Below are 25,796 nucleotides of genomic sequence, written 5' to 3'. Positions count from 1 at the left end.
CCAACAACAACCAAAGCAACAATTACACACAGTCGCCCTGTTGTAATTATTATCATCAGTACATTATCTTGCTTGTCACCACAATACTAAAGATTATAATCAACAACGGTTTCGCAACGAGTACACTGTCATATTTTCTGTACTGTTGTCTTTTGGCAACGAGAAGTGTATATACATGAGGTTTATGTACGGTATGTGCCAGTTTATGACGCATGACTGTGGGGTATATGCAGATTTCTACATGTAGGTCTGCCTGTGTGTATATATGTATGTATATGTATGTTAAAAATTGCATTGTTGACAATTTTAACGAATTTCAAGGATACGATGCCAAGTTACATTAAATGTATGACTCTGTGTCTATGTGAGTGCAAGTTTGCGAAACATTTTCTTCTATGCATAATTCTGTATGCCTGAATAATATCATTAAATATCTTTATATCCTTGAACCACAATAGTGAAAATTATTTGCCTTTTGTTTCCTTTTCATTGTATGCTGACGAAATATTTATCAACACTGATTATTACACCGATTCTTTAAAAAAAATAAATAAAAAACAAACGAATATATTTTTTAAAGTTATGCTTAACCTTAATACTACGTCAGTGTTTGCACATCGAACAGTCTTCTCAGTCTTAAAGGATTATTTTATACACAGTTGCATTATACATATTTATATATATATATATTTACTGTTCTTTGTATTACTGCGGTACTTATTAACCTTAATTTCTTACTACGCAGTCTTTTGTTGAGGCCTATTTAGTTGCTGTAATATTTAAATGATACAACGTCATTGATGCAAATGTCGTGAACGCACATAAAACATGTACAGAACGTCGCTTTACATGCGGTGCACTTTGTGCATTGCAGCAGATTGTTTCATGTAAGAGTATGTTTTTGGGACTATAAAGGCTTGTCAAACAGTTAACATATTAATTTAATGGATCTACAGAGTAGATGATTAATTAAACTAGAATGTTTTAAGACTTTCACGTAAGCAACGATGAGCTGAAGCTGAAAATGGGAGCAGACTATTACTGACATTAAGAAGCAAATGAACAAAGCTTTTGAAGGAATTGATAATCTGGTAAAGAGCTGAGTCCGCATATCTAAGGTAACAACACAAATAAACTGTAGTCCGTTCATAAAATGTAGTTCATGCAAGTCAATCTAACATTCGTCGGCAATCTACAAACGTCAAGGTTATTAGTCCATCGTGACAATCCAGTCCAACTTGATAATCAATGTCCGGCCTAAAGTACAAATGGGAAAAGTTTCGGGATGGCAAACCGTGCAGTTCGCCGGCCAGCTGCTAGCCGTGGGTCGCTGTCCACTGTCACTTTCTTTGCATCGCAAACAACTCGGATTGAAATATACAATCTAAGGCCACAATTGTAGCCAAGTTTTAAACCATTCGCATTCTCTTAATTCATTTGTTCCTCGATTCGAAAATGACAATATATCGCACAACCGTCCAATGAGCGAGTCCGTTGAGAAAGTCTTTTTACGTGTAACTTACGTCTGCTAGCAGTTATTATATAATTAGAAAGAATGTATTACGCCGAGTAGTCAAAGGGTCTCGCCTAACAACAACGGTAGAGTTTAAACGCCTGTGCTTTGGGACTTTACTCTTAAAATTGATACTCTGGGAAAATTAATAATCGTAATAACAATAGAAAACATATAAAATTATTTTCAGCTATTTCTGTGCTTTTTGTAACCACCACTTTTACTCTAATAAGAAATCCAAAAACCCAGCTAAGGAAATTACATTAGCCTGCCGCCGAATCTTGCATCTTTCCCATCTCTTTTTCTTATATGCTTCAAGCAGATTCACAGAAAGTAAAATTTCGATACTCTATGTAGTGGGATAAGCATAGCTGATTCTTTCAATTTCTCAGTACAGCTACTCTACGATCATCCACAGAATACACGTGGAAGGGCTTGTCGTTGTATCTGTTGTCAGGTATGACAATACAGATACTCTGAGTGTATGTTGCAGCGATTTGAAGGCGATATATCTTAATTTTTATATCTTAAATGGGTTCCCGTTTTACCAAAATTTTTACGTAAACTTTCGGACTGAAGGTAAGAATAAAGCCTTCAAATCGTAGTTGATGGTATGGTTCTGTTTTAAACGTTTTGCAAACTCCTTTAGTTGTGTAGCCTTCTTTGTTGAACAATGAGTGTGTAATCTTACTGATAAACGTAAAGTAATTGCAGTTGTTCCGCAGATTTCTGCAACACGCTTTGTCAGAATCGGTAGAGCATGGCTCGAGTATCTATAGGGTCTGTAAAATTTTGAGCTCTATTCTCTTTGCACGATTTGTGGGTTCGGTGGTTGGGTAATAAGTTTACACCATTTCTATATGCTCCAAAATTATGTACGTATTTTTACTTGTAAGTCTCTGGGCAAGGCCCGAAGAACAAATCGAAAAAAAAATTTGATCAAAATTTCAACCAATGGGTTTTATTTATTTTTACTTTAGGAATCCAATGATCGCACGTGTCTTCCTCTTAAAAGCTTCTTTACTCTAATGGGTCAATATTTATGTTAACCGGGCTATTACGGGATGCCTTCCTTTATACATAACCCCTTCCTAGTGCTTAGGTGTATACCTGAGTCAAATTATGAAAAAGAATTAAAATCTATTCGAACTAATCGAGCTTCAATATCTGACGATAATATGAGCTCACTGGCTGCACCTTGCTTAATAGTTAACTAATGTATAGTCAAACTTTTCTAGGTCTACGAATAAATTCTTTGTACTCTTTGTTTCAAAATTCGCATACATCTCTCGCTGTAGCGAGATTCATGATTTCCTTGCGAAATAGTAATTTTACACATATTCATTTATTGTGAATCGCCGATCTGCTGAATATGACTGAATAAATTAAGGGGAGCCAGTTGTGGAAAATAAATGGAAATCGGGAGAAGTTCCCAAATCAAGTTAAAGATTAGTTCCTTGGTTGCTTTTGTTCTATGGTAACCGGAGTTACTTTGCTAATAAATGCAAGCGTGTATTTAGTTCGACTACTTAGGCTTGATATCATGTAGATGTAACAGTTTCACCAGGCTTCAGAACTTTGCAATGGATAACTCTTTCTTCCAATCTCATCAAACGCCCGGCAGCACTCTACACGAATATCCAGCTTTGCAAAAACTGCGGACTGTTATCCTAGACCAAGTTATCGTTTTCTTCGCTTGGGTTTGTCATACGGCATCAATTTTTCACTATTCGTTACAATTTGAGAAAGAGAGAGAGAGAGAGACTCAACCAATGAATGCATATGTCTACGCGACGACTTTTGTTCTTATGAGAAACTCGCATTTCTTCTCTCTGTATCTTCTTCATTGTACAAAATCGAACTTGAATTGCTTTTGATTTTCTCCTAACTATGCCAGTACTGGGCGAGACTAAAATTTGTCTTACAAAAGCTTGCAAAAGACAGTCTAACACTCCGAACCAACTCAAAGGCTGCAGTAATTTCAGAGGAGTTTTTTCCCACATTATAGTAGAATAACACGTGGCGTCGTAAATGCTGCCTCTTCATATCCACCCTATTACACTTTGATACACATTTGAAGATAGTTTGTAAACATCAATGTCAAGGTTATCTAAATCCAAAATTGCGTGAGAAATGAACGCATTCGGTATGTCCTATATATAAAGTCGCAAATTTCAACGCAGAACACTTTCTTGTACACCTAATATTATTAGTTGAAATTTGTTTTTGTAAGGACTGCTTTTGGTCGCTAACTTTCAAATGTGTGGAAAAATGTTATCACTTAAACTGAGAATGCGCAATACATATAGCACATAAATTATCTTTGCCACACGTAGTACGTAGTCTTAAACATTGACATATTTTCGACGTTCATTTTTTAATTAAATGAATTCTTACAAATAAATGAATTATTACAAATTGTTTTTGTTTCAATTTTAATAACCGGAGTAACGGAGCAAACCTTAACATTTTTCGTTCCGGCTGCAAAACTGTCAAAATGGTCAAAAAAAAAAAAGTTGTTTTTTATGCTATACAAATTGAAATGTTTGCTGCGAAGCATAGCTTCTTCTTAGCAAGTGAAAAGTTTTGAAAAGGCTTCAAATAGTTTTGGTTATGGAAAAGGAAATTAATTTTCTGTTTCATTTTATTAGATTGCATTTCAAATTTATTTTCACTTTAGAAAACTACTGCTCGAATAAATCATTTCATCGTCCTCATCGTCGTCATTCTCAACCGTTCATTCACTCATAGATGTATCATTTTTCTTTTTTGTCGAATGAAATAGCCAACAACAACAACAACAACAACAACAACAACAACTAGCAGCAACGAAAATTTTATTCGAAATACTGCGTAAATAATCATAAAACTGTCAAAAAAGTTTTTGCGCGACAATAAGTCATCGATAACAACGCAGCGCGTTTTCTGCCTTCACTTTTTCATCTTTATGCAGAGTGTGGACACATGTGGTACATATCGTATCTTTTTTGTAGGACAACGATTTAGAAATAACAGTTCCGGCTGATTGATCACCATCGGGTGGGAAGAAAAAAAGAAAAAAGCAAGAAAATCAAGAAAATTTAATTACTATTGTGTACAGAGATATTCCATCGCGATCGATCAATAATTCGCGGAATTGCCTCATGGATGCCGTATCTAATAAGCTATGCATAGAAAATGCCGACCGCTAAACAATGCCTGTCAACATTTCATGTCATTTCGATAATTTGCTTACCAAAGTTCTGGTGACGCTACTTGGGTCATTTCCACGGAAAAATCCCTGGTTGTAAAATGGTACGAATTCAAGTTTGAATTATTGCCTCGCATACTATGTTCGCCAGATTTGTTTGCGACTGTTTTCTGCTTACAAATCTCAAAATAGAAATTGTAGGGTATTTTCACGACCTTCACGAAACGTTCGATGAAAGAAGCATCGAAATATTAGGGAAGCATTATCTGGCAACTGCCAAGCTTGCGCTTGGTTATGCTTCTAAGTGCTCCTAAGTTTTTGACGAAAATTTAATTTTAATTGTCTAGTATGTTACGTTTAAACCGTATGCTGTGTTTGCGTTTTACACTTGAAGCGCTAGGAATGTCCGCTTTATCCGCAATAGTGATAAGATAAACAATAATACTAACTTTACTTTCCATTTGCTGCGTGTCGTCTCAACCGTTACGACATAAGATAGCAAAAGGTGTCGTAATTAAAATAAACAAGAATTGAACAACGTATAAAAGCAATAATCGTAACAACAGCAACTATGTAATCTATAAATGTCAGTAATGCAGAAGTGTATTTAACAATAACAACAACGACAATTATAATTGCAACAGCAACGGCAACAATACAATTCACCAAAAAGCAATACTACCAGCATCAAGATCGCAGCAATGACAACAACCCTAACTGAAACCGCAATAACTAAGACAGTATCATCAAAGGCGAATGGCAAATCATCGAGATGACAACTTGTTGTTGCTATCCATCATAGGAGAGTACAATATTCTAGGCTACATCTACTAGTTCACATGCTGCTTATAATACGTTTATCACTATACGACTTGCAAAACGCATCTTACAGCCCAACCATACTAATGTATTCCTTGTTCGAGAAGGGTATGCCGTTGTTCTGGTCGAATTACTTACTCTTCAACATATTGTAACGTCGGAAGAGAGAACAAATAAGTTGATCTCGATATCGATTCTCATATCGTCTACCTTCTAAATTTTCACTTGCTTTCCGATAATGAAGAAAACTTAGAATAGTCCAAATTTCGAATCACACGAAGAATTCCCTCTGCAATAAAACCTTTTGTTTATCGTTTTTAAGTATTAAATACGAAAATTATGCAAAAACACAAAAAAAACACATAGCAAGCATTACACCTTAAGCTATTGCATTCTTCTTTCCCTATCTAAAGATACTTTGTCCCTTTCGGCAGCGCTGCTGTTTCACAACGTTACACATCGGTCGAAATTCACACAGAAAGCATACAATGATCGGAATTAGTTGAAAGGAAGCGTTTAACTGCTAACCAGTCATCTGGTTACGATTAGATAATGGCTAGTGTGCCTTTACTACTTTCTACATAATCGTTTGCTTTATGACCCTGAGGCTCTTTCAATACAAGCACGCTGTTCGTAGGGCATCATACGGTAATTAAAAGAGATTTTAAAGCAGTTTTTTTTTTGAAGGCTTGTATTTAGGTTTTCTCATCAATTTATGGGAGAAGTCAATTCAAATGTTGTTTGCCCATTTGTCCATCTTTGACGTTTTTCTTACCTAGACTGCCTTCACGTTATCTTCAAAGTACTTGAATATGAATTTTAAATACACTTTCCTACTGACATCTTATCTTAGTTTTTTCTTTTGTCATTCTGGTATTCAATAGCATTAAATAATTTTGAGAACTGACGAAAACGAGATAATTTGCCAAATATTCTACAGTCATACGGAAGTACAATTTGCATATATGCAAAGAGATGTGTTTGCATTTCCCTCCCCAACCAAACTGCATTATATTCAAAAAATAGGTTATAAATTATCCTTGAATAGTTGTGAAATATTTACGTATGCTTGTAAACGTATGCATAAATCATAACTGCTTTACGCTTATGTCTGTCTGCCTCCCTCTTACTGCATGTTCAAGAATCCGAATATGTTAATTTTGTCATTTCACTTTGTAACATGCTGCCACACATACTTGCTTCTATATATGAATTTCGGAATTTATGATCAATTTAGTCCATGGCGCCTTAGTTGCAGGCCGTCCTGTTAGGAAAATTCCAGAATTCAAATTCACACATTATATATATGTAGAGTGATCAGATTAAGCTTATATATGTTTTTTTAATGCCGCACACAGTCCATTTTGTTTTGTTCCCCCATATATCTATCAAAATTGATATTTGTGTTTAGTATTGTATTATGGCAGCAAACAATATCCATTATAGAAATGCTTAATAATTATTAGAAAAATCACGCACCCATTCCGAGAACATTTTATGCGTATGGTTCCGTAATTCAAGGATATTGTCCATTTAGAGTAAGTTAACCTGATATGTTGTTCCTGAAAGACCTTTACGTGCATACAATTTAAGTGCTGGATATGGTTTTTGAGCAAAAGGTGTGAATTTTGAAAGTAAATATAGCTTTGCCGTTCGCACCACAACAACATGATTACTGACTTTTTGTGGCATAAATTCAATTATTTCGATTTAGACGGCATGTGACTTGTACTAGAAGTGGCAACGTGCTACGTACTTTATGAAACGATCAAGTTATTCTATGGCCAAAAATGCTGATGTGAGTTTCGCACCAAAATTACGTTGTAGAACTCTATTGAAATTTTTCTCTTTTCGTTTAACTTAAGACAATGGCTTGCTTCAATGAAGCACAAACACTGAATGATCTTAAAACCAACACTGTTCGAGTTATTGATGACATAAGTTCAAATCTAGTTGGAGAAGTGCCTGAAAGTTAGCATTCCAGAATTAAATTTTCCTAAAAATCCATAGATGCGGTCATTTGTGCCATCAAACTACATATATAAAATTACATATCTAATACTATTTTATGTTCATTTCATATTAACAACTTGCAAGCCGTACTTGTTCATCCTACATAAGGTTTTCGAAGCGGGCTACCTTCACATACATATTCGACGGTTTATGTCTTTCGTTTATTACACATACTAATAGCTAATAGCAAATTAAAAAATTTTAAAAACATATTCTAATATGAGTCTTAGTCTTAATAAATATCCAGTACTCGCTTTTAATTGAATATCGCTTTCTTTATGGTTGCACGGTACACTGACAGCGATAAGGACGTTTTGAGTTTTGAGCAGATGCACAAACGAATTCAAAACCATGTTCTAAATCAATTTAAGGATATTTGTCCGTCCGATGTCTGTCCATTCCGATGTTTACATTCAACCTAAAGGTAGTAATTTTCAAGGTATTGTTATAAAACTTGGTGCACTGATAGGCTTAGTCAGCACCTTATTGAGAATGCATTGGATGGGAATATTTTCACTTCCACTCCCCATATAACGAGCTAATTTGATAAAGTTGTTATATGAAAAAAAAATCTCCCGTTTTTAATATATTTCGAAAAAAAACCGATGAAAAGTAATCCTGTAACTAGAAAATTGAAATGGAACAGAATGCAGTCCTTCCACATGAATGTTTTTATAAAAGTTAACACCTTTGCATTACTAGAGGATCTAATTGTTGGTATCCAAAATAGTAATATGACATTTAAAATTACTGCAGTAACTATAAAGCAAAGCCTACCCTACATTTGTGTTGAAGAGTAACAAGTAGTTGCATGGGCGAAGTCGCTCTTTTAACTTGGGGCATGTCGGTTCAAGTTTTGCATCTCTTCATATCAGGAGGTTTATGAAAATCTATTTTGTTTGTGATAAACATAGGCGAGAAAAAGCTTTAAGGTATTTAATAGTCTGCCTTGCGTAACTATAATGTTTTAACTTGTTTTTTCTCGTCATTTTCTATGCAGCGGAGTAAACATACAAAACCGTATGTAAAAATCGAGCTCACACATGTATGCAAAACATTGGTTAAACTATCAACACCTTTGGAATATGAAAAATATGATATTTATGTGCAGATGTGACTTCCACCGTATGTACATTATGCATTAAAACATGTGAGAGTCCGGATAGGGATATCTAAAAAGGAAAAAAAGGGAGTAACACTACCTCAAATTTCGAAAACAACTATCAGGGTACGATGGTGCATTTTATGCATGAGACAAAACTTGAGAAAAAATCATTTCGTAAATGATTGAAGTCAGTTGCCGCTTAAAAACCAGCCAACACAGACATATAACACACACACATATATATTCAGTATTTTTTAGTGCTAGTGCTTAAGTTTCTTATCAACGATATAAATGATCGTCGAAAAAGTCCTTTCTTCTTATGCTTTATGGCCTGAAGGGAATTTCTTTTAATAATTTTAATAAATATTTCGCTTAATTTCAATTTCTGTCATACTTGCGAACTTTATGCACAAGGCTTTGATGTTATTATGAAATTAAACCAATCAGTGCCGTTCGGTGAATACAGATAGCTATGTATTTGAATCAACTTTTTCTAAATCATCGGCACTGTTTATGTACATGCCTACATCGCTGCAATATACTCGTATACGTATACATATATGCAGATATGTGTACGGATGACTACAAGACAAATTACATTTCTGTGTAAACAAAGGTGTAATATGTGTGCTAAACGAAAGAGAAAATGCAAATATCGTAAACGTTTTATGTATATGAACACCCGCACGTTTACATAAAGAACGTCAACAACAATAAATTACATTTACTTTATCTAAACAAATTTTGAATTATGACTCTACGAATGTATGTAAATTAGTTAAGAATAATTTTTCTTTTTTTTTTTTTTACTTTTTCTGTGGTTTTTAATAATTTTCGGTTGACAATATTCATGGCTTGAAGGCAATTATTCAAATAAATATCGAAAATTATGTAAATTTATTCATAAGTAACTTTTAAAGTTATAAAGTTCTTTCGTTACACAGTGTAGACATTGGGAGTATAGACCGGTCAAAAACTCTATATGCAATTCGTTTGAAATAAAACTAAATCTATATGTAATACTCTCACTTAAATTGTTTTCATTTTATGCAATAACCGTAGGAGTGAAACCTTTTGCGAACATTTCGTTCGAACAAAGAGGGTTGCAAGTATAACTAATATTGTCCGTTGCCATCGATTTGAAGTGTAGTGTGATTAAATTGAAAAGTTCTTTACATTTTTCAAAATTTTTTAGAATCCAATGAAATAGTTTTTGTTGCTATGAAAAGCGTTTTTAAGAAAACATCATTCCACCGATTTTTCTCTTTTTGGTATCAGTATTTTCGAATACAACTCTGTTGCTTTATTTTTTGGTTTATCCGATCAAATCTCAACCGAGTTTTCTTTATATTTCAAATAAATGCATTAAATATTTGTCTTTTTGGCCGACTACTCTTCGCCCATTATCCTATTCCTGTATAATTTCAGTGATTTCTGAACTAAAACCTGCAACGATTGGCTTCATTAGAAGATTCTGCAGAGGGTGGATCAAATGATAGCCGGATGACGCAAATTTCCCGCTTTAAGGTGATTGTATCGAAACAACCCAGTTCCACTCTCTCAATTTACGGTGAGCCGTTAAAAATTTGCCTACTTTTCCTCTTCTACTTCTTTTCGCCTCTCAACTTTGCCAATCTGCGCCAATTTCAAGCCGTTATGGTAGTAGTTCTTGAAAGTAGAGAATAAATCAATTTAAGTTCGAGTTGACTATGATGCAAGATTGTCTTCCACTACCATCAAATAAAAGCATTTTTATATTTGGCTTCGATCCGAACTTTGCCACCGTTTTTACGGTTTCATCCATCATCTTTCTGCATATTGCTTTCATTTGGAATTCGGCTCTCGTTGCTCGTTATCAATCTCTTGGAAAAATGTTTTGGTTTGCTTAAGCAACGATTCAATGGTGGACTTTTTCTGTATTAAATTTTACACTTGTGATTCCTACGGTATCCACATAATCGAGTTTTTTTTTATCCGTTTATATGGCAATGGCGTCTTTTCTCAATGTTTTGAAAGATTTCATCGCCTTCATCAAGAATCGATCGACCCGATCGCTGCGCATCTCAAGCGGAAATGAACAAACGATTTGCGTGCTGCTTATTTCGAGAAAGTGTTTTCACGGTAAGCACTACGAACTTTCTCACAATGTAAAACATAGCGAATAATTTCAGAATTTTGAGATATATTCCTAAGCAAGTGACAAATCAAATGTCAATAAGTTTTCCATTTTTATTATCTGCACATAATTGTCTTTCATATGCGTCATAGTACGGTTTGATAGGGTTAGTTTTATTGCCGTTACCCCGTTCTTAAATCATCTCCTGGCGAAAAAGCCGTAAAATTTTCCCCTACACCCATTTTTCATATTTCTCCGAAAAGTATGTTACGATTGACAATTACAGTCTATGGCTATTAACAGAGGATTTATCGTTGCCTTCATTGATTTTAATTGGCTTGGTTCTCTTGTATACAGGCATGCGCCGATTAATGTAAGCAAAGTTCACTTTACTCAAGAAATATGTGCCCAAAGGCTATAAGTGAATTGACGAATACGTGTAAATAGGATAATTCATTCTGCCTCATGTGTTGACGCACAATCAATTACGTAATTGAAGGAATTTTCAAACTTGAAAAGAATTACGATTTTGGATAGATGGCGTAATATTGAAATCGTGCAAAAAGAAACGTGTAAAAATATTTACGCAAAAGCTAGGTTATGTGATCAATAAATTTCTTCCAGGTATTGCGCGAACCAACAACTGCTTTGTGAGACATTAGACGCATACTAGCGGTTAATCATGTCTGCTAGTAAATTGTGTAGAAGAGAGAACTTCGTAAAGGCCTTGATTGGCTTTATCTTAATAAGTGATTGAATGAAGGTGCCATAATGTCTTTTAGGATTCTTGCCAAATACGCGGATTTGGGGAGAAACTTTTGAAAAATGCAATGTCGATGAACAAGAAGAAAAGCGAGGCAAATAAAGGAATGAGAGGGAAGGTACTTACCATACGCCAATGTAGCTTTCCGGACATTAGGACAGTCTGTACACTATTTAGAGATATTTCAATCGAATTGAGCATATTTTAGAAACGATTTTAGGTTTACTCCCATTAAGGTGCTTGAAAAATGCCTTAGCGGAAAAAGAAAGGTTATGTATGAGGGAATTGAAGGTTGTTGCATGATCCAGAAAAAGCCAATTGCTATATGGACTCAACTGCTAATATATACCCACTTATTAACTCGAAAATTATATTTCGATCTAATGTGATACTCGTAAACATAAGTGCTCTAAGATAGTGTCATTCTTGTATCACCCTTTGACAAACTATGCATAAGTTTCTATAAAATAGTTGGAAAAAAGACGGAAAAAAAACTTTCTTCATTTTAAAGAGTATCACTATAGACTCCTTTAAATAAGATTTACGTCACTCACGTATGTGCTTTTTTTATGCTTATATCGGAACTTTTTAAACTTTTTAATGATGTCGCTTTTGTAAGTTAACACAATGAAAACCCGCAGATCTTCTGCAATTTAAAAATCGCGAAACTTTATTATTAAGTTTGTTTTATTCAAGGAAAAGTTTATTCTTTTATACATTTTTTTTTCTATTTTTTTTTTTTTTTTTTCTTTTTTTTATAGCGCAAGTAAAGCGCTGATGAACTTTTTAAATGATTCAGTTGCTGTTGTTTTATTTACGACCAAAAAATCAAACGCAATGAGTTACCCATTGTTTAACCAAAAAGAAGAGAAACAAATTTTAGATACCAACAGCGAGAAGAGAGCAGAGATCGATTTATTTTTTGTCATACCAACATTTATGTTAAACAGTCATGTGCATGTTTCAATTTGTCGAAGCTACGTGAATTATCTATCACCTACAATCCGCACCTTCTCATCCAAAAAACTTTCAATCCATTACGAGTTTCATTACGATAATACTAACAAACAAACACTTCGTTGATAACAGGTCTCACTTGGCAAAAGCGAACATTTTTGTCTTGCACCATGCTCACCATACTATATATATAATAAGTGCATTTGTTTACTAAACAATTGTTGAGCGAGCGATGAAAAGAAAGTAAATTCAGCGTTCTCAGAAAAACGCGATGAAGTGTTCGTGGCTTTTAAAATAAAATAAAAATTTCAAGTCCGACTATTAACAATGCTACCTTTGCTTTATTTAATTCATTTGTTTTCGCCATTAAGTATCGAACACTATACCTTTTCCTTAAGTAAAGGCTTACTTTACATGAAAATGCTTATATTGGGAGAGTTCATTTAGACTGAGCTTACCACAACACGCTACCACAGCGCTATTTTACCCAAAATTTTCAATATAAAATACGAAAAGGTTTAAATTTGTTGGTAAATGGAGAATTATTTTTTAATTGCTTACCCATGACGTTCAGCTGCAGTGGAGTAACAGGACACATTTAAAAACATATCTCTTATTAAATATTAAGACTTAATTTTTCTGAAGCATAAAAAAGAAGCAAAACCGAAAAGAACAAAAGCCATGTAGAGAAGGAAAAAGAAAGAACAAGAAGAAAATAAGTATACATCTAGGATAGGGGCAACCTCACGGCCAGTGTTAATCCGATCCGATGAGTGCACAACTAAACTAACACAGGCATAGAGAAGCGCAACAGTCGGTATGATTGGCATCATATATATCAATTAGGTTTCTTCAAAGGGCTCTAAAAAGTTTAAGAAGCCCGCTATTATATATACATTGGATGAGTTTCATAAAAGTAGAGACAACATTGAAGTTTATCTCTCCTCATAATGCCATCGAGTCGATAATAGTATTTAGTAACTTAACGCAGAACAAAATTCGTAAGATAAATCTACGTTTCTCAAGTCTGAAAATAGCAAACTATCCACGTAGCACTGCACAGATACCAGTAGATCCAAAACCCAAAGAGCAAGCATTCTCTGCTTTATTGAGATAGGGGCATCTAATAAGTGTTTTTTTTTTTTTTAATTTGAATCAACATGAAATTTCCGCCTGTGGATTTCTGGGACAGCAATTTTTATCACTTTTCTGCTTATTGCATCAAAAACATTAATAACCTTGATGAATAAGCTTACTGAGGATTCGTGGCTTATTAGGATAAGCCAATGCCCGAACATAACCTCAAAGTTGAAAGTCCAATGGATTTATATCGCTTGATCTTTGTGACAAGCTCACGTAGACGTGTTTAGGGATTACACGATGGTTGAACTTTTCTTTCAATAAATAGAAATGTATGGCATGTTCCAGCATTTTATTGGGAGTCACACATCGTCCAAGTTGAAATGATCTAACTTTGCCTCAAAAATTTTCTCTAAAACTCTTCATTGAGGATAACTGCAAAGCCATTTTCATGTTCAAAACCGGCTTTTCCAACCTCAAAGTTATTTTTATATACGCAAAGTCCCCTAGAAATATTAGATGTGTTTTTTTTTTCATTATCAATAATCCATCACATAATGATGATGACATTCATTTCGCTAAAACGTCAACTACGTTCAGAAAGAAGCTTCAGAGACTCCACAAGGTATATATATTTTGATTGGCAATCAATATAAGCATATCCGCCTGCCCGTCTACGTAATGTTTGTTGTAAGGACTCACCTGGTCACAAAAATTAAGTTATTGATAACAAATTTGACAAAGACAATGGAAGTTCTTGCAGGTAGATTGGCATTGCAAATGAGCGAAATCATTCGAAGAACACGTCTACACTGCTACGCAAATCGAGAACATCTCTGTTTTTTGAAAAGGAATGAAAAATTGTTTTTTTGCTCATTATTCGTAAACTACAGCGGATGGGTGATATGCAAAAGTTATGGATTTAGCTACGCCTGTCGAGTGTTATAGTGTATCAAAATTTTTGTAATCTTCGAAAAGCATGTCCGCCTGTTTGTCCATACACCAAACTGTTTAGTATCTGTGGTACATATTCTCACGGTCGCCAAAACGAAGATGAATTTGCAAAAGAGTTTGAAAATGGCCCAAGCAGGTCAAAGAACACGCCTACAACGCCCACACGTATACATCAAAAATGAAAAGGCCTTTGTTGTTCGCGTCTTGGGCTCATTGCTCATAAACTGCAACATGTATACGATGTAAAATTTCCGCCAAATTATCCTACAAGAATATCAAAAGTCAAGGCCACAGACCAATCCCTACGTACAGCATATAAATTTATATTCATCCTGTTTTTCAATCTCTTATAGGAAAACAGTGATGGGTAAACCATATTTTCGTCAATAATTTGAAACATACGGCAGTCGTCAATGTAAAAAACTTTCCAAATCTACCAAAATTATGCTATGAGTCCAGAATAAAGAAAAAACACATTATAGGATATATCCATTTATTGAGAGAATGTGAATACAAAAAAAAAAAAAAAAGAAAATTTCATTTCATTATTGTTTTAAATCTTTAATACCTTTAAAGAATAATACTTTTGCTAATTGTGTAAAGCTGTGCAAATGACACACACAACGCCATAGTATTAGATAACAAATAAATTTTACTTAAAATTCTATCAGTTATACCTAACAATGGCGTTATAACAAAATAGCATTGTTGTAATTGTTTTGGCATTTGCAGGATTCGTTCACGTTCACGCACACTCACATACACTTTGAAATCCTAGTGCATCATTAAAACTTAGTCTTGAAGATTTGTTCTCAAAGTAAACTTTCTCTCTCCATTAAAACAACATCGCTCGAACAAGTAAGAACATTTTATGCACCTTATAGCGAATTTCGAACACCTGTCATATGTAAAAGCAGCATTTTTTTCTTTTTTCTATTACGTTTGATGCAAACTCTTTTACGTCGAACATTTCAAAGGTTTTGATAAACATTTTCAGGACATTTGGGTCCGATATCTGCCAGTATGTTGTCATAAATGTTGTCTATAAACTTTTCCTTCACCTGGGCGAAATACTTACATGAATCGTCAATTTTTAAAGTTGTTTTCCAGGAGGGTACAATGCTCAAGCTTTCCATCTTAAGGCTAATGATTTTGGGATATTTAATCAAATATAATAAAAACGACCGCATCGGTTGGGAATTCAATCAAGCGACTCATGAAATAAAGAGTCAACGAGACACCTCTTTGACTGTGCATAGCAAACCCTAGAACAGTGTTAGTGTATCACCATCGTCCAATGTGGTTAATGCAAAAACGCAAATGCTTTTGCTATAACTATGGCAAAATAATATGTAATGCGAAAAGTTGTGGTGAATGACGGTTGTGCACTAAGCTTCTCGTGTATTATCGAAAGAAACTTTTTTCGTGCGCAAACAATCTTAATAACAAATAATCGGATAATATTCGCGTTTATCCAGCAACCAATACTACAAATTTTTTTTACCTAAAAAAAAAAATTAAAAAATTTGTTACGAAAATTCTCTTAATTAAAAACATATTCTGCTTTGTTGCTTTAATCCAAAAAACAATGGAAGAAGCAGAATATATATCAGATTTGTTTAAATATGGTTTGGAAAAGAAGTCCTCACAAGGAGTCCATCTTTCCTAGACTGCTTAACTATAAGAGAAGATGTGCTAACTCTAATATTTTGGCAGATTAAACTATAGAGATCCTAACACACGTCTTAGCTGGGGGCAATTTTCTCTGAAGCCCCTCTCATATAACGAGAAGTGGTGTTCATATGACAAAAAGGTTTATTTCTTTGTACCTTATAATGTAAATTACATTATAGTAGTAATTTAAGATTAACAAAAATTAACTAGACCAAATTTGGTTCATCTCGGCCTATTTTTTGTATCCTACCCTATATAAAAAACTTGATGAAAGTTGATTTTTTGTAGGGTAGAAAAGTGAACATTTTAATATGTTAGGGTGAAAAATAGCCTTTATACCTATACTTAATATAAATTTAACTCTACAAAGTTTGGACCACATTCGCCTATTTTTCTATGCCACCCTATGTAGGGATTGTCGTGTAAGTTTCGATCAGGTTAGGATGAAATTTGACCTATAATCGTAATTTAAAAATTAAATGCAACAACCACGGGAAGTAACCCTTTATTTGCAAAGGGGTGTAATTTCTAATATACAGTTCCATAATAGTAAATTCATATAAAACAGGGAGTGATTTTTGTATTCTATGGCAAAAATAAGAATTGTGTTAGATAATCCGATATACGATATTTAATAGTCCGCCAAACGAAATAAATTTCATACGAAGTCGTACCTATTATACCCTACATCACTTATAGTGCAAGGACAACTAAGTTTGTGCGGATGTATGTTGAGATGTACCCACCTTTTATTATATCGATCGCTTTCTGGACGGATATCAACTTTTCTGCTCGTGTTTCCTTCATATTTTCTTGTCTGCAGCCTACAGGTCGCAACACATTTGACATTTTGATGAAGTTTGACACATCGATATGTTGCATTCCAAAGGCGAATGCTATTGAAAATTATACGGATCGGACTACTTTTTCGACCACTTCGCATATAAAACCTAATTTCGAAAATTCGTTAGATTAATAATCGTATTAAGCGATGTGTTGTTTTAATGCTGGGCCATGTGCCACTATAATGTTTTTGCTTTTGAGAAATAAATTTAATTAAATGACTCTACTTTTAACAGGCACAAGACGATAGTGTCTGGGCGATTAAAATAGCGAGGGAATAAAAAAGTTTCCTATTTCGTCGCAAGTACCGATGTCTACATTATCTAAATGCTGGATTAAGTTGTTTCCAATCCGCCTGAGTAGCCGAAAGCGAGCGATCTCGACCAGCAAGTCAATGGTCGTAGGTTCGAATCGCAAGTGCGATAGAGTTTTTAATAAAAAGCCGATAGCCTTAGATGCTAGTGCTTTTAAGAGTTCAATCGTAGAATTTATTTCTCTGGTGAAATTATTAATAATAATAACAATAATAAGTTGTTTCTTTATGTTCGAATGTATTTGTGCTAACATAACGTGGAAGAAAGAGAAGTTGCAGGATTGTCTGTCCAATTGTCTGTCTTGTTTTCATCTTGTGTTCAACCCATAGGTTCCAATTTTTGTGACACTTTCATGAAATATGATACATAGACGTGTTTTCGCCCAACAATGAACGCTGTCGGATATAGAATTTTTCCAACCGCTGTCCTTTGCATGAATAACTGCATCGTACTGTACGTTATTGAATAGGCCGCCGTGTGCCACGATAGTGTTTTTGCTTATTCTTTTATGTATCAATTTGTGTATATATTATTATTGAACACAAAATGTGATGATATGGGTACATCCGATATATAATCTCGAAAGGATTCTAAAGCCAACAAAGTTCGCTGATATTATTTATTTCACTATTTTGTACTAAATTTTGCATTATTTATAACTAAGCCATCATCGCAACTCTCTAGGCCTCCAATTAAAAAGACTTTTATTTATTACTACGAATCGTTATATAAATTTTTTTTTTTTAATAATATTTGTGTTTTATTTGCTTCTTAATAGGAAAACTCCAAGGATTAAATGTAAGCAAAACATTACTTAATTTAAATTTAATTTAACATAAAATCACTACAGTAAGTATATGTAATAAAAAATAAGGATAATAATACCTTACAAAGCAGATATCTGTTCAAAAACGTTATAGTACTTTTGAAAAAGATTAAAAAGGAAAGTGAACAATTGGGAACAACCGAATCGTCTCCTCTATGTGAAGCCCATGAACGTTCGTAATGCAATGCCTTGCGAATCTTGTGAGGTCACTATCGAACACGAAGATCTGTGGCAAAGGCGTTTAGCTAAAAACATAATAATGCCTTTAAAAGCGAATAATCCAACTGAGGGGCTTAGCAGGCAAGTGTCTCGACTAGCAATTCAGTGATCGCGGGTTCAAATCTCAAGTGCGGTAGAGTCTTTAATGAAGCCGACAGCCTTGGACGCTCAGTGCTTTAAGACTTTTAATCTTAGAATCTATTCTCTGGCTAAATTTATAATAATAATAATAATAATAATTAAATAAGTTTCCTTCGATCGAAACAGACTTGAAACTAGTAGAGACTGAATGAAAAAGAACAATAATTATAAAAAGAGGAAAACAATTTTTGAAACTTTCCACAATCACAATCAAGCGAAAAGGGGGGGGGCGGTTTCACACTTTAATTCTAAGACAATACTTTTACCGAAAGGGTCGTTACAGTTAAAAATCTATTGCGTTCAGCGTATCTAGAAAATTGCGAAAAAAGAAACAAGAAAAAAAAAAAAACAAAAAATGAAAAAAGCAACAAATACTCATAGAAAGGAACAAAACAAAAGCTGTAAAGAATAATATCATTTCCGTTTTTACTCCTCCTCTAGAAATTGCGTTATTGTTACCATTTTGCTGGTGGAGCAACAAAAACCGAAAAACAATTACACAACTAAATAACGCCATAAGCAGTTTATGCTTATGTTGTACCAGAATAGAAAGTAAAAGAATAGAAGCAAGGATTGAGAGGAATAACAACGTTTCAAATCAAGAAAAAAAAGAAAAGAAAAACGAATGACTTTTTTTTTGTAACGTATTTATGTGCACAAAGCCAAACATATACACATGTAATTTTATTATATATAAAAGCGAAACTTTGTTTGTGGGTCTGAATGCAATCGTCGTTGCCCAATGTAGATGCACTGCAGAACATTTCTCTCGCAACTGGCAACCACGAAGAAGAACATATGCCAGTAAGATATCTTCTATAATTTAAGAGTTGAAAATTTTCCTTTTTACACTTACCATGCCATTCCTTTTATGCCTTTGACTTACAAATGCAATAAAAAAAGGTTAGTTTAACATTCGTAATGTATTTTGAAATTGAAGATTTGAAGAACGAATGCAAAACAAAACCTTAAAAGAACCTTATATACGTAAAATATTTATGTCTGTGGCAAACAAAAAAAAAACCAAAAAAAAGTGGAAGAAATTTAGTTGGTTCGTTCCTACTTTTTGCCATTCCTAAAGGAAGTGCTTCATCGAGTTTATCATTGCTTCATGTTCGTCGTGCTCAAACAAATAACCTGCAATATGCACATACACAAGTGATAATGAAAAGATTTTAACAAACTAAACTAACTAAACAAAAAAGCATTAAATATAGCTTACGGCGAATTTCGGATACCCATCATTTTGTGCACAACACGATGTATTTATCGAATGTCTAACATTATTGTGATCGGCGTATGTTCGCTATTGGATGATGAGTTTTTTTTAACCTACGTCTGTCAAGGTTCCAGTAAAGAATGCAACGCTGCAACTTCTCTCTTCCTTCCAGCTTTTGTTAACGCAAATATTTCCGAACAGACGGAAGCAACATAAATAGTTTAGATTAATCAAGCATTTGTGTAACGTAGACATAGGTGATTACGAGCAAGGAGACAACTCTTTTAATCGCTCACTATTCACAGTCTCCTTATGTCTTTTAAAAATAGAGTCATTTTAATAAATTTAAATACCCTACGCTGCTTCAGGTATACAAAGTAATGTGTTACGCGGGAAGCAGCCGAAAAAGTGGTCCGATGCGATCCATTTTCAATGAAAATATCTCAAAAATTGCGATCTGCAGGTTGAACACAAGACAACCAGACGGACAGACGGTTAGACAGACAGACACGGTTAAATCAATACAGAGAGTGCTTTTAAATCAGTTAGTATAATAAATGGTGGGCCTACCTTAAATCTCTCTGGATGTTGCACACATCCAGACAAGCACTATGTACCTTTGTATCCCAAGAGGTGTAGCATATAAAAATTTCTACATATGCATATGAAAGAGAGAAGGCATAAATCTTAGAAATATGTAATTGCTTAGGTTTTCTAAAAGGATGGGTGTAAGCTTCTACCTAGAAAGCCAAAACAAAAATTTCCTGGAAACATAATTTAAAATTTCTTTCCTTTTTTCTTGTTCCAAGAATTTATCAAAAGTAATGTGTCAACCGTTTTGGAATATTTCACTTGCAAATTGGCTAATTTTTTATTTAACGAAAAAGTCACTAGCTGTCGGTAAAACTTCTAATTTCGAATAGCAACTGAAGCAGTCGGGCATACATTATTTTTGTTGTTTGGTTTCATTGCATGTCAGACAGCAAAAAAGAGTTGTTTTTGTATTCGTATGACTGGTAAGGAAAAGTGCAGTGGTACTACGACAATCTTAAAAGCAAAAAGGGTTCGTCTAGGACAGCCACGCACATCGATACAGAAGCGAAATATTCATGGCCGTAAAGTTTGGCTGTGGGATATATGGTGGGATTAGCAAGGCGTTTCGAGCTGAAACTGTTACTAGTGATATCTGCCGACGTCATCTGAACAAACTGAACGGTAAAAAAAAAAAACCATAGGAATAGCATCTAACAGATGCAGAATCATCTTCTTGCATGACAATGCTCGGCTACACATTGCAACAAGGATGCACTGCAGGCTGGCTTGACTGGCACGAGGTTTCGTCAAGTTGAAGAAATGCGAAAACGGACCGCTGCAAACTAATATCTCTTTTTTTCGATACGTTGCTGGAACAGATGTCTTTCTGAAGTGAGAAAATGATCAAAATATATGCAAGCATTTAACAGTATTTTTATCACAAGTTACTTGAACTTGCTTAACGTGACCTTATCGAAAATGAACGCACTTAACCAAGCCGAAGAGCATAAATCGTAATAGCTCAGAGAACTTGTTGTACACACAACTAAAATCAGTCCATTATTATTATTAGCGCCCATTGGCTTAATGAGGTTAAAAGCGTCAATTGCGATTAAATAGGCAGAGACATGGACAAAGGGACGCAGATATATCGGTAAATGTAGATTTTTCAAGTATTTTAATAATTGATCGATTGATAAGTTGCTTGCTGTTCCCCTCCAATTAATTTAATGCAATCAGAATTTGTGAGATTTAACCTGTTAACAAACTTAACATACACATTTTGTGGTGCGTACAATGATATTATTTGCTTAAAGCAAAGCAGACAAACAGACGCAAATGCAAGACAGTTTAATAAAAGTTTATGGTCCTATCATTTTTGTAGAGTTTCATATGCAAGTACATGCACAGAGATTATGTTAACTGCGTTGCTCTTGAACTCACTTAATAAAGCTTAACGTACCCTCTATAATGCCGAATTCTTTTCTAGAAAATAACGACGATGACGACAAGATAATCATCTGTCTAGAATTTTTTTTAATCAACATAAGAGAGACGTCCAAGGCAGCGAAAGATACCTGCTTTCAGAAGTCGTTCTCAACTGACCTCAACCGATGGGATAGTGAACAATTAGGGGAGGTAGACGAGATCATCTTGCTCGAGTACTGAAACATTTTTATCCTATCATTTTTAAAGTACGGATCTTTAATTTTTCGTTGGGCTTCTGAACCCATTTAGAGACTTAAGCAGCGGCCATTGTACTTTTATGACGCTTATCCACCACAAATCTTATTACCACCCTAGAACCATCTTTAAAGCGTTTGACCAAAAAAATTTGCGCACTATCCGACCACACGTGGATAATGGAGAGCTTCTTTGAAGAATGAGTGTAAACTCATCTTGCCATAATGTTCATAACGTCTTAAAGGAAGCTTCAGAGACTCTGTAAAGTGTATGTATTTTGTCATGTCTGCCGGGCTGTGCGTCCTCTGTAAAGCGTGAATTGAATGCAATTGCGTTTCTTTAAGCAAACATTTTTCGATTCTTGCTCATCAATCATAAAAGGAAGCCGGACTTTTTCCTCGTTTACTTTACGGAACACTCTATTCTTTAAGACCAAAAATGGAAGAAAAGGCCATGCGCCCTAATAAATTTTCTGTTTTTCACATTTGTAAGGTTTTATGCTTATTAGTCTTAAGCTAAACAAGGCAGAATATTTAAAAATATTTTGTACTCTCCTCAAACGAAGATATATTATTTGCCTAAAAATCCCCTAAAGATAAAATAAATATGATGGACACCATAAGGTGGTGGACTAATTTTTTCTTAACTTGGGTATGAAATAAAAGGAATTTAGCAAACGACACGACGTGTTGGATCAACTTTCTTTTTGGAAATCTAGTGAACGCAGATGTCAAAAGACAGCGCTGAAAGGGAAAAACGAGCTGAAGTAAGTAATTTTAAATTAATTTTTCTGGGCGCTTAATAGGAAAAAACCGGTTTGTTGAATGCTATAATCATAAGTGCCTCAATTTTTTATGTTCAGTCATTATGAAAGTGACCGGGATAGATTTTATCGTCACTAAAATTAAAGCCTATGTAAATAACATTTTTTATATAATTTGTTTTACCTAAATCACTGTATTGGTGGGTACGCGAGATTCGGCTCCAGCCTTTCTTTATTACTTGTTTGGTATCAGAATTTTCTAACTGAAGCATTTTACTTCCTCTTCAATAATGACAACAATAGCCACAATAATGATAACGATAACAATAACACGGTACTAATACGAACAAAAAACAAAATAATAAAAATTGTGATATTATTGGGGATAATAATAATAGCAATAATGATAATAATAATAACAACAAAATAAGAATAACCCGTGCGGAGTTGCGCGCCCGATCTCAAAGGGCGGATGGGGAAAAGTTCTTTAGAAACACTAGGCCAAAGGAACAAAAAACACATCTCGCAAACCAAAACCCGACTACTGGTAAATCAAGACGTGACGGCTCCACAAGAAGGGAGCTACCTGCTCGGTGTCTGTATCATAATGATCGGCAACTTGCTAGCAGTACCCAAAATTAGAAAGGAACCAGCCCGGGGAAAGTACATAACATATGGCTGAAGAAGCTTGGCGCGATACATGTACAGCTTGGTAAATTCTACACACCCAACACCAGAGAGAATACTCTTGAAATTATAAGCAGGAAGCGCTTACCTATTATCAAAAGAGATAAGATGCGATGATCCCTCAAACTGTAGGCCAATTATTAGCTAATCAATATTGTACAAGCTGTTCACAAAAGTAATAGCAAACAGTTTGTATAATCACAGCATCGAGTAAAATATAATAACGAAAGAACAGGAAGGATGCAAAGGGCAAATTATAACGTATGCGGCCTTACTCGGCCGAGATTTGCACAAACAGAAAAATTCAAGTACGGCATATACTTATTACAAGCCCTGAAAATATACTAAATCAAGCAAAAGATAATTGACTATGACTTGACAGAACATCAGACTTTGTATGAGTAACTGCAGGTACTCTACACCTGGTACAGACGGACATGCTTAGGCGCATTTCAAATTTGAAAATGACAAGAAATTTGTTAACATTCTGGGGTTTTTGAAGCTTGCTTCTGTGCCTTATAAAGATACTGAAAAATGGAATTGGAGAACAAAGGTGTCCTTACTTCACCTATCACTGTAAGTGACTCCTTTCATCGAATTTTCCCATTTTCAATTCAAACCTGAATGCAAGAATTTGCAAACTTTCTGCCAAACTTGAGGTCGGTAGCTTCATTTTTGGGACCCGATAATTTTGAAAACACGACATTTCACAGACGGATAGATGGACATTTTGATATCGATCAAGGATATATATACTTAGTAAGGTCTCTGATGCTTCCTTTTGCACGTTGCAAAGGTTCTGACAAAATGAATATACTTCTCATTCTTCAGCGATGGCCATAAAAATAAGCCAACAATTTAAGCAAAGACATTGGAATGGAATTTGGATGGAAAAAATGCAACTTAATGAAAAAACAGAAGACTCTGGCTTTCGATTCTGGCGAAAAGCACGCTTACTTTCCAGATGTCAGCAGTTAAGAAAACACATTTAGAAAACATATACAGAATCATTCTTAAAAGGCGTTTAGTAACGATACCGTAAAGCATGCTCAGCTTAAAGCGCAAAGGCACTATTAATAGCTGAGGTGTAACAATATGCATCTACTCCTTGTGCATAGTGCAATGGAGTAGCACGGACCTAGATGAAACAAGCTGAGCAATAAAAACCAGCACCTGTAGGTACAACGTGCATCAGCCATGCAACGCTAAAGAGCCTACCGCGACAACTCAGCAGCCATAGTATAACAAACATACCGAATCAACATGATGCAGAGGTTACAAACTTAAGCACATACTTTAAGTCGCAAACGGGGTGCCCTGATGAAAACAGATAAAAATTACACGCCACGAAATTTAAAGACCAACAGCCATGAAACACCAAACAATGTATTAGTTCATCAAAAGACGTTATGCATGGGATCCACTCGAGTGAGGTGGGGAAACATACGATAGATTTACAGAATGCATATCCCTACATATCGGAAAGATTTATTGTTGCTGTGAAAGACAAAACAACGTCGCCACGCTATTACCAAAGGTATATAAGGAGACAAGAAATATAACCATAGTTAGGCCGAAAATGCAAAAGCGATATAGAAGCAATAGATATCGCCGAATGCACGACATTAGTCAACATGGAATATCTGAACAGGCACAACCATCTATGCCAAATAGTGCGTCAGTGTTGATGGAAAGGCCTTCACACTACAATTACCATGCAATCCAAAACGAGAAAATTTGCGATATACTGGACCGGACAAGCCATAACCGACAAAACTGTCAACGCCAGTAATCCGAATATTGTGCTACTAGGACGGCAGGCAAAGACTATCGACATTATAGATGTTATAATCCCGCTCAGATAAAACGTACAAACAGCGCACTACATGCACGGAAATAACACAAGAGATGACAGATAGGTATAATGTAGGAGCAGTTACTACAACTCGCGTCGCGATGTTATGTGCGGTAGTTGTGGCAAAAATTGCAGGGAAGGCCCTCAAATACTTAGAGATATATAATGTACTGGTGAAGGCGCAAAAAGCAGTTGCCGATCGCTACAGCAACCTTGACATGCGGATGTCTGCAACAATTATTATTATTAATTTTTGATGAGAGACCTGTCTTAAAACACTAGCCATCAGCTTTATTGCAAACTTTTAAGATTTAAACCTACGCTCTCGCAGTGGTTAGTTAGGGTCTTTTGCCTACTCGGCCACTTAGACGGACATAGCGATATTATAAATAAATCGCGAAAGCATTAAGCGAAAATTCGGTTTAATACATCCGGGGATAGGTGAATTCTCAACCCTGAGGTGAGGAATGTAGAAACGCAATATAATGGTAATAACACTAATATGGGAAATAATTATAGAAATCATAA

Source organism: Glossina fuscipes, unplaced genomic scaffold (assembly GCF_014805625.2).
Source record: "Glossina fuscipes isolate IAEA_lab_2018 unplaced genomic scaffold, Yale_Gfus_2 28, whole genome shotgun sequence".
In the NCBI taxonomy this organism is placed as follows: Eukaryota; Metazoa; Arthropoda; class Insecta; order Diptera; family Glossinidae; genus Glossina; species Glossina fuscipes.
Note: the sequence above shows the minus strand (reverse complement) of the source record.